The 11623-nt window shown below is 29.3% G+C and overlaps 1 protein-coding gene across 15 annotated transcripts in view; it reads right to left on the reverse strand.

The window, feature by feature from the left end:
• Window positions 1-11623, reverse strand: part of LOC111426499 (splicing regulator muscleblind) — a 154692-nt gene that overhangs the window by 11008 nt on the left and 132061 nt on the right. For all 15 annotated transcript variants that reach the window (XR_011640814.1, XR_011640807.1, XR_011640813.1 and 12 more), the window contains one exon: window positions 105-189. The gene's annotated coding sequence lies outside the window, so the exon portion shown is untranslated. The remainder of the gene's footprint in view (window positions 1-104; window positions 190-11623) is intronic.

The raw sequence follows: 11623 nt of genomic DNA on the forward strand, positions 1-11623 counted from the left end.
GGGATCGTTTCGTTTGATTTAAATATAATTTAGAAGAAACTTTTTAAAAGAATAAGTAAGCATAAATTTAAATATTAAAATGAATATATTGTAAAATAACAAACCTTCCTGTAGATGTACAAATCTGCAGGCCACTCTGTTGCAGAGACCGCGATTAAAATCTTGGCACACCGGGAGGGTGTCCAGCAACTGTAAAAAAAGAAGAACCCAAAAAAATTGGAATATTAGTATCGATGAATTTTCATTTTACAAAACGAAATAATTAAAGAAATTAAAAAAATAATAAAAAACGAAACAAAACGAAAAAATAATAAATAAAGAAACACTAAAGTTAAGTAATAGTATATCGTAAATTTTTGTAAACAATCATAATAAAGAAAAAATAAAAATAAATAAATAACATACGTGGATGTGGTGCACATGTATGCATTCGTACAATAAATAATTTAAAAAAGAATAAAATTGAGTATAATAAAGTAATAAAAAGATGATAGATGCAAAAAGTTTTTTTTTTTGTAAAAAGTATCATACATAAGCACTACTTATTTTGATTTTTTTTAATTATTATTAAATTAAAGAAAAAAAGTAGAGAAAACCTAAGATTACTTAACGATTAAAATGTGACAAAAACAACAAGAGTACTAAATTTGATTTATTTTTGGGTAACTTCTCGCGTAGTATCTATCTAAGTTCATGCTAAAAAAACATTATGTGGTTAAAACACTTATTTTTTTTAACTAAACTCTGTGTATTACATCATATCCAAACATTCTGCACATAATTTAAAACTTTATTACTAAAACAGGTAATATAATTAAGACTTTCACAATTTAATATAGTAAAACTTTTCATAACACTACTCAACTTGGAAAAAGCAAAAAGCTTTATGTTTATTTTAAGAACATTATTTCTAAATTTCACAAAAAAAAGATCCAAAACACAAATATACTATTTTGAGTAAATTTAATAAATCCAGAAAGTTATGATTTGAATCTTACAATTAAAAGCTTTCTAAAATAAAAAAAATCTTTTGAATATAAACAGGATCAAGATCAAAGATAAAAATTAAAGCGGATACATAAAAATGGATTTTGCTAAATAAATAATTAAAACGTAGTTTAAAGCAAAGTGTTAATAATAATGATAAGGTCTCGTATACAGGTGTCCCAGATTTTTAGCCCACATAAGTTGGAAATAATGAAAAAGTGAGAAGTTGGTTAAAATTAAAAAAAAAAAAGTTTATGTATTGCAATATTTCCAAAATTTTCCCTAAAATATAATTCATGTTACCAATTTCGTTAATTAATTAATTAATTCATCATCATCAGCGAAATAATCTTAATGACTCAAGAAGAATATCAAAAATGGGAATAGAAACGCAAATATGTCAGAATTAAAATGCTTAAATCAATTAAATATATCTACAAAATAACGATTGAAAGTTATTCTGTTTAAAGGTTAATTGTTTAAAGAGATTCTTATACTTTTTTGTCATCGTGTTTAATCTAAATATAAGATAATAAAATTTTTACATCAGTTGAATTATTCATTTTCTATTGTTAGTCGTCACAGAAAATATTAGGATTTGTTCAATACTTAAATGTGTGAATTAAGAAAACGTGATGATATTATAATCTATATAGAAAATAAAATATTGAGAACAATTGAATAGAACGTAACCCAACCCAACAGCAAAATATTCAAAAATAACATTAAAGTTCGATATTTAAGTGCTACAATTTTTGTAGTAACAAATAGGCTCTCAGAGGTGCTTGAAAGTCTTGAAAAGCACTAGTTGATATTGATAAAGGTTGAGAGATATTAAGCAGTATTAAAGATCTGCTTAATATGAAGGTTTTGGAGAGTGGAGATGTGAAGATCTATCGCGAGAGATTTTGGACGTTTTGGAGTTTAAATTAAATAATGCTGGGAACAATTGAGAAGTAGTGGAAAATATTGAGAGCATATTTGCTGCGATTAAGGATGTAGTGGACGATATTGAGAGCCATTAATAACATTAGAAAGACATTTGAGAGGCAGAGAATGGAGTTGGGTTGGGAGATATTTAGAGGTACTTGGAGATACAAAAAGGTTTTGGACAATGAATTGGATGATATAGAAAAGCTTTGAAGAATTGACAATTATTAGTAACATCAAGAAGTACTGGGAGTAATTGAGGTTGACTTGGAAAATGTTGAGTCTCATAAAAAATTATACAAAATTATTGATATAGTAGCGATTTGAATTGCATTGGCAGTGCGTATTGATATAGAGCAATTAAGGTTGAGTTAGGAAATGTCAAAATCCATAAAAAAGTTATACAATGGTATTGACATGCAATGAGAGTCATTGAAAACCATTGGGAACGATTGGTGTTGGGTTGAAGGACATTGAAAATTATTAAGTATTCCAAGAAGAAGTGGGAGTAATTGAGTTTGAGTTGGGAAACTCATAAAAAGTTATGACAAGTATTAATATCTTAGAAGCAAGGTAGGTTGGCAGTTAACTCCTCAAGTAATGCAATTGAAAAGTATTGGAAGGCATTGAGAAGTGTTAGAGATTGAATTAGAAATGGTGTTTGAGGTATTGAGAAATATTAAGAATTCTGAGAAGAGTACTAGGAGATATTAAGTAATATCCGAAGTCATAAAAAGCTATAAAAGGTATAAATTTATTAAATTAAATTAAAATGTTTTAGAGATTGTTAGATAATGTTTTGAGAGATATTAATAACTACTAACAATCTTCAGAAGTGCTGAAAACAATTAATTTCCAGATTACAAATTTTGAATGCCATAGGAAGTTATTGAAATGTGATGACATCTAATGAGAGCCAGTGAAAATTATTAGGATTCATGAAGAGTACTAAGAGCTGTTTGAGATGGGTTGTGGGAGCTATACAAGTATTGCAATTTAACAGTAGTATTTTGAAAAACCATTGGAATCGATTAGGGTTGGGTTGGCAAATATCGAGAGGTGTTGGTAGTGAGTAGTAGGAGGTATTAGTATCGAAAGGATTTGGGCATTAAATTGGATGACGTTGAAAACTTTTGAGAGGTAATAACAAAAAGAATCTTGAGCAGTACTAAAAACAATCTACGTTATTGAAAGACCTAATTAGTAGATCTAGTTAATACCTAATAAATGGGGTTATGTTAGCAACTATTGAGAACTAATGGGAGCCATTGTAAAGTTTTATGTTATATTTTCGTGGAAATACTGTGAAGATCCACAGAGGGAATACGATTTTCAGCGAGCCATAAATACTCATAAATACTATAATAGATGTAAATCATAAAGTGGCATAGACCAACTGTCAACCAAACCCCAATTACTTCTAGTACTCTTCAATGGCTCTTAACAGATCCTAACTCATCCACAACTATTCCCAATCTCTCCCAAAGTCCCTTAATATTTTCAAATACCTCTCATTGGCTGTCCATATCTACCAACTTAACACCACCCCAATTGCTTCCAATGTCATGATACTTTACGACAACTCAAAACATAACCAAAATCTTCAATCGCTCCCAAAATCTTATAAATTCATCTAAATTCATCGGCAATTCCTTTTTTACCACCAATTCCAGTACGTCTATATAACCTACAAATATTACTACTCTTTTCAGAACTATCCTAGTATCTTATCACAGTACAGATATCATAATAGTGGGAGCAGCAAACCCTGAGTGTTATATTACGTATGGCTGTTCTATGTGTACCAAGTATCTACTGATCATGGCTTCTTACAATGTAGCATATCTAGATTCTTTCTGATAATAACTTATATTAAAGACTTGTAGAGTCAAATTACAAATTTGAGCAAAGGTTATCTCTTCGGCAAAAAAAGGAAGCATACTGGTCTTAGTAGCCATATCCAGTTTATAGTGGCTAACGACTTTAATATCAAGCTTGAAATGCGTAAATGTGTAAATAATATCTTCATGATTGTGTCACAAGACAAATACAACATAAATCGCATGTTATTGATTGTACTAGATAATTAAGAAGCAAGATTATTTCAAACCAATTCGTGGTCGGTAGAGTTCAATTCTTTGATAATTTTGCCAGCTGCCATTAGATTCTCTAATATGTAGCGACTTGGATTCATGTACGTTTAATGTATTTCATATTAATTTCGTTGTTTGCTCAGAAGAATTTTCCCAAACATATTTTCAGAAACTGATTTCTTGCAGTTTGTAATGTAAAATTGATGATCTTATTAATTCGGCCTTAAAACAAAGCAAAATAACTTCAACTTTTTCATTTAATTCAAATAATTAAGTTTTATCACAATGAGTTTAATATATTTGCATTTCAGCCCATTTTCAATAAAATTCCTGAATTATAGAAGTCAGAAACGGGTGAGATATCTGACTTAATATTAATCACGATGATCGATAATTTATAAAGCAATATTAGCTATTCGCCCCCAATCAGCTGTGTAAAATCAAGCGTAATGGACGCAAAAATTGGGTACAGAATGTCGGCAACGATGAAAGATAGAAGCTCAAAATTAGCACACAATGACAATAATTAACAGACGAAAGGACAATTGATGATGTGAAATTGATCAAGATGATACGATAAGATAAGAGATATAATGAATCAGGAATGAGCTACGATATGTTTACAAGGAATAAGGAATAAGTTGTTGAGGTTGGAAAACGAATATGGTTTGCGATTCGGTTTAACATCATGAATGAACTAGAAAAGAGTTCTTTTCAACAGATTTTTCAATGCTGTAATAGTACCTCCTTCAAGATTCGCGTATTTTCAACTATAATGTATAACATGAGTCTTTAGGATCCAATATATTTTTGTAATCGAAGTAAAAAATTCTCACAAAATATCTTTTTGATATCTCAAAACATTTTAGATTGATTGCAATACATAGATTAGAAACACTTTGTCTAATTTTACCCAACTCTATGTCATTTCAAATTTCCCCATAGTGAATTAATTAATTAGAACACCTGTATAAATAAGTGTCCATGCAGAATGCTTGAAAGATTTTTGATTTCTTTTTGTTTAAGCGATAAAAATTAAAATTAAAACGGATTGTGAGTAGTAATAAAAAATAAAATATAAAAAAATGAAATAAAAGCGTTTTTAAAAAATGTTTAACTACTGGAGAAGCATAAAAATATTTAAAGTTTACTTCATAAAATTATGTTAGATATTTTGTTAAAAAAAATTAAATAAAAAAACACTCACAACTTGCATAAAATCGCAAAAAGTTTGAAACGAGATGTATTTCGCATGCTTTTAGTTTTTGTTAACGATTATTTTTGTGGTATAAAAAATACATTAAATAAAATACATCTCGCAACAAAGTTTATATACATATTTCTCATGATAGCTGTAGGCACACTGCTAACGTGCAATAAACTATTTAAAAAAAATCTGTAATTCTCGCATAACTTTTATATCAAAAAAACATAAAATAGCGTAATAATAAAAAGTACCAAGTAAAGTATAGATGTGATGGGGCTCTACAGCGCTCATGATAAAAAAACACAGTGAATACCTGGCCTTCGTCATCAGTGTAGATCACAAAAGGAGCATTGGAGGGCGTACCAGTATCTAGGATCGGCGTACATGCAGCAACCAGCGCATATATTTTTGTGCAGATGCAGAAGCCAAAAATTGTTTTTTTTTCGCAGCCAAAAGTCAGAGCTCGTTACAAGGCGTTTTATTTTTTTTTGTAGTTTTTAACATAGTTTAATTTTTTTTGTTTAAGTTTTTTTAATCCATCGGCGGGTCCCATAACCATTTTTATTTTTATTTTATTATGTGGCGTGAAAGTAGTAATAAAAAATAGACACAGCACGAAACACCCGGTATAAAAAAAATAAAAAAAAATATAATAAATAATGAAAAGAAAAGATAAAAATAATTAAAATAAAAATAAAAGTAGAAGACGAGATGCAGAAGAACACAAACATAGTGCAGAAGATCGAAACGAGTAGAAGCCGTTAATTTTCGTATGCATGAAACAAACAAAATGTAAAAGCAAAAAGGTATTAGTTAATAATCATCATTCAGAAAGCTTTTTAAAAAATTAAATACATTCTCTTAAGAAAAATAAAATTAGCGAAACATAAAATAAATACAAGCTTACCTATTAAAAAAATCGTCGTTATACGCCAAATAAAGCTCAGGATTTTTTTTTTAATTAATTATTATTTGTAGCTGAAAGCGAGTGCTGTTAAAAAAACAAATTATCAATAAACAACTGTAATAAACAGGAAAACGATTACTGATAATCTAAAAAAAAATAAATAATTTAATTAATTAATTAAATAAAAGCGTGTAAGTGAGAAAATGAGAAGAGAAGGAAAAAAAATCTGGTTCTACAATAGCGAGTGATTTTGACGAGAATCCGCAATTCCGCTAAAACATAAGGCAGATTAAAAATAAATTAAGTACAAAACGCAGCCGCTTGGTTAGATAAAAAAAAGACACAACGGCTAGAAAAGTAGAATTTGGTTTTAAAAAAATTAGTCGGGAATCAAATAACATTAATCAATATACTACCAAAAACTAAATTCAAAAACAACACAAAACTACATTAACCGATTAATTTTCTCTCCAAATCTACTGAGGGTATCCCACAAAAATAGGATTAAAAAATAATAATAATTAATACATTATTTATTATTAAATAATATCGGAAATAAATACCAATTTTGCAAAACAAATTTTTTCTTTAAGTAAGGTATTTAAGTAGATAAATTTAAAAGCCGTAATAACAGCTCTATATCTATAAATAACATATTTAACCTTTGCTGCTGTTAGTAATAACCGTTAAAGCTTTAAAATGACACGTTCATGTTTGAAGATAGAAACTATATTTATGTAACGAGTCCAAATGTTAAATATTTATGGATAAATGACTCAAACGTTTAATGGAAGAGCCGCCAAATAAATTTGGATTAAGGTATTTTTTCATTACATAGTAACGAAGTGCGAAGATTAATTAAGTGCCACATTACAGCTGTTAAACAATAAATTAATAAGTTATTATGATAGAGGCTAATATAAATAGCTTTTATAAAATTTATCAAACGGTAACAAATTTACATTTAACTCAAAAAATTTATATTTAAAATTATATTATTTTAAATAACATTTTTTGTAAAGAATTCCTACTCTCTAGAAGAGAAAAATGAACTTATTTTGGAATAATAAACGTTATGTCACCAACCTTTCCAGTGACTAAAGCCGTACAAGGCTACTGATTGTCCCTAAGTTGGAGAAGATCATGTCAAAGAATGGGAATACATACAGTGTGTTAATTAATTATCGCGATTTGCGTATTGCAACACCAATACTGTGATATTGGTTGCATACTTGCCATAATGACGTTGGGTACGATAATTAATTAACACACTGTGGATACACTTTGCTGATGACCAAATAATCATTGCACAGGGTAAAGAGGATGTATGTTAAGGAAACTTGTCGATGAATATGAAAACTAAACATATGTGTATTGGAGGAGCTGGCATTAAAAAATAGTCCCAAAATTGACACCTGCGACAAATATAGTTCTTTGGGAACAAAAATAACAACGTATGGAATAGAAAGTAAAATGGAGACAGAAAACAATTAGATATCTGAACTCGATGCTATGATTCAAAAGTATATGACTTGAAAAAAAACCTATATATATATTTGGCAGTTTTTAAAAGCATTGTCTCATATGGAAGTGAAACTTGGCAGTTAACAAAGAACCTTAAAGAAAGACTATTAGCGCCGGAGATAGATTTTTGACGAAGATTAGCTAGTAATAAGGGAAATAATAAAGATGGACTAAACAATAATAGAGGGCACTCAACAAAAACAGCTAATCCGGATAATGTATGTTTTCATCCAAATAAAGCGGCTAAGCTTCATCTTGACCGGGGTCATTAAGCCGAATCGTTTTTGACTGAGGCGGTTCAATATATGTTATCCAATATTGTATAGATATTGTATCTACAGTAGCGCTTCGGTTATAAACGACCTCGAATTAATTAAGACGGAGAAAGAACGATGTCGCCGATTCATATCATATCGATATAATATTAGGCAACACATATTGCAACGCCACACTTGCAAGTAACGTCTTGTTGAAGCAACTTCATGATATTTTCAGTGCAGCTTGATGCAATATTAAACAGCACATTTATCATAGTCTTGGTCGCAAGCGTACTCAGCTTAATGAAGCAACAACATACATTGTTTGTCTTGGTAACGTAATAAGTTACAATATTAAACAACACATTTTATCAAAACGTTGCAGGCTTGAAGTCGACGATTACTTTTTGCCAACAATATAAAATTAAACACAACTCCAACAAATTGCCTACCTTGCCGATAAAACCGAGCTACATAATATGTTGATATGGCAATGACAAAAGTTGATAAATCAAAAAAGCGTTAATATCTCATAAAAAGCACATTGAATGTAATATTCAGTTATTGTTGATTACTCAAGTGATGGTTCCTATTCGAGTAAAGCTAGCTCCGTCTTACAAAATGTGCATAAACGTGCAAGAGCAATGATTCTGATGTTACTAAAGATTAATGGAATTGTACAGAGAAAGAAAGTATTATAAATACAGGGTTTTTCAAAAACATTTTTTTTTGGTAATTGGATTAGCTATCATATGTCAAAGTTTGATGGTGAGCTAATAAATCACCCTGTATAAAACAATTTACACAAACTCCCAATTTCAATCCGTTAATTTGACATAGATTGGAGACAAATGTAACATCTCTGTACTTTTTGAAATAAATTTGAAACGGATATGCAGCTCAAATGACCATGGAGCACCATGCAAAAATGAATAAAGAATGATTTTCAGTAATAAATAATGAATAGCCAAATCCACTCTGTGAAAAAGATACCCTGTTTTTCGTTATGCTAAAATCGAAAAAATATCCAAAGAAGCTTGCATCGTACAAACTAATAAAAGGAAAAGTAAGAACGACGAAAAAGGAGAAAATGGGCAACAAACATTTAACAGCAGAAGTGGTTGACACTGAAAACAGAAGAAGCAAGAATGGAGGCGAAGAAGAAAATGTTTCAAAATCCAGGTGAGTAAGTTTCTTTCACAAAAAATGTTTCCTAATTTAACAAAACTATGGATGGAATATTTTTAATCTAATATTGCAGGAGATATGGTATGCAATTTGTCTCTTTCTAACTATTCAATTCGCTATTCAACAGTCGCAAAATGAATCAGATACAAACCAAACATTGGGCACATTTTCCTCAACTCTGTCGTCGACAAATAATAAGGAATTTGCTACAAAGAAATATGGTGTTTGCGTAAAAAATGATATAAGAAGTTGTTTCAACTTAGCAGTGCATTTAATGAAACGTTATACAGGGGTGATTCAAAAATCCACTGACAGACAAAAAATTAAGATGAAAAGTCTTAATATACATTGACTTGCAAATGCCACCTTAATGAGATATAAGGGTGTCAAAGTTTCTTTAAAATTAAACATTATCTACAATCAAAAATCCTTTTTTTTAAATATTTTCAACGCCACTGCTAATTTTGTCAAATGAGCAGTATTTTCGTGTAAAGTAATCAATTATCTATCAATTAGTCTCTTACAAAACTTTGATTAAAGCAACAGTTTTTGGACTGGATTGACAAATTTTCTGCAAACATGTTTTTCTTAAAAACTATAACTGATCACTTTACACGAAAATACTGCTCGTTTGACAAAATTAGCAATGGCGTAGACAATATTTTGAATAAAGGGTTTTTTATTGCAGATAATGTTTAATTTTAAAGAAACTGATCAGCTATATCTCGTTAAGGAGACGTTTGCGACCCCATATATATTAAGACTATTCATCTTAATGTTTCATGTATTATCTACTCTAGACGTCTGTCGGCGGTTTTTTGAATCACCCTGTATATCAAGGGATTAAGTAAACGGTAAAAACTTTTCACGAGATCGTAAACTTTTAGATGATAACGTTAACTGCGGTAGTTCGAAAACCTGTTGTTTCTTGTTTATCCAACATGATGTGTTCAAGTTCAATTCTCAAGTTTTTGGATTCTGAAATATTTTCGAATAAGACAACTTTTTGTATGTGTTTTGGCTAAATCTTGAAAACGCATAATTTGCTCATCTTATGTGTAGGGTAAATCAAGTTTTGTAGAACAAAAAGTAATAAATTGCTTATTTGAAAAAGGGCAGAACAAAATATCTAGAAAATACTAAATAACATCATCAAAATATATGTGTTTGTAGTCAAGATTTTTGTGAATCCTGTAACAAATAGTGGGTTTTAACATAATTGCTTTAATGACAAATAAATTGGTAAAAACGAAAAACCCTTAGGGTTACCCAAAAAAAATTGAATTTTTGTTTGGGAGTTGTTGTCTTAGTTTCCATTAACGTATGTAACTTATGACTATTTAATTAACGTTCGAGTATGCGGCGATGATAGGCCACAACTCTGCGGTGCGATTTTAGCGCTCCCCATTCTGAATATAGTACAAACATAAACAAACCAAGCCACTGGACGTTTCAATTTTCAGTGCTTACAACTACTTCTATGTATACAGTTTACTTCCCCCTACTTCGACTCTTATCAATACAAAACATAGATGTGTTACTAAAAATATTTCGACCGTACATACTTAAAATAAACTTGACTTTAAGATTTTATCTTAAAACAGTATTTTTTAATTAATAAAAGCTTGTCGCTTTGTTTAACAAGCAGAATAGGCCACTTAATTAACTAAGCATACATATCTTTGCAAATAAAAAGCAGAATTAGATTTAAACAAAAATTAAAATGTTAAAATCAAAAGGTTTTTTCAAAAACGGTTCTTCTAGACTTTTTAAACATTGTATATACAAATGAATTAATAATAAAGTTCAATAACTATGGAATGTATAAACAATACTTAACATCATTACATAAGCACTTGTTTCAAGATAAATTAAAATCGTTAATTAATTAATCGATTTATTTCCGATATTATAATTAATCGAAACCAACCCAAATTACATTATGATCTACGTTTATGAGATACCCTATAGAAAAATAAGTACTGATAAAAAAAAACAATAATAAAAATCACCATATAAAATGTTTACTTACTACAAAAAAGCTACAAACATTTTTGGTATGTAAAGGCGCATAGATAGTGAAATGTAGTAAATACAGTTTCAATACGGGGTAAGCCTCTAGCCAATAATCCATAAATCACTTGCAATATCTCATCACTACTTCAATAATCACGATATTTTAACAATATTTAATAATTCAAATCCATTAAATTATTATTGTAATGTGGTTCCTTTTCATTATTTGTTTATACGGTTTTCGATTTTCTCATGTTAATTTTATTTTTTACTTATCTATTTCTATTTTCAGTAACTAAGCTTCGTTATGAAATTGTGGTAAGATCTTGTGCAATGTGCATTTTTAAAAGAGGAAATTTAGAAAAGTGATTTTAAGAGGAAATCGGTGTTTTAATAATTAATTTAGTTTAAGTAATATTGCTAAATTGCACATTACACAAGCTGAAAAAGATTTTTTTTTCGGTTTTATAATTAAAACAAGAATTACAAGGATCCTTTTAAAAGCGCACAAACC

Source organism: Onthophagus taurus, chromosome 6, assembly GCF_036711975.1.
Source record: "Onthophagus taurus isolate NC chromosome 6, IU_Otau_3.0, whole genome shotgun sequence".
Lineage (NCBI taxonomy): Eukaryota > Metazoa > Arthropoda > Insecta > Coleoptera > Scarabaeidae > Onthophagus > Onthophagus taurus.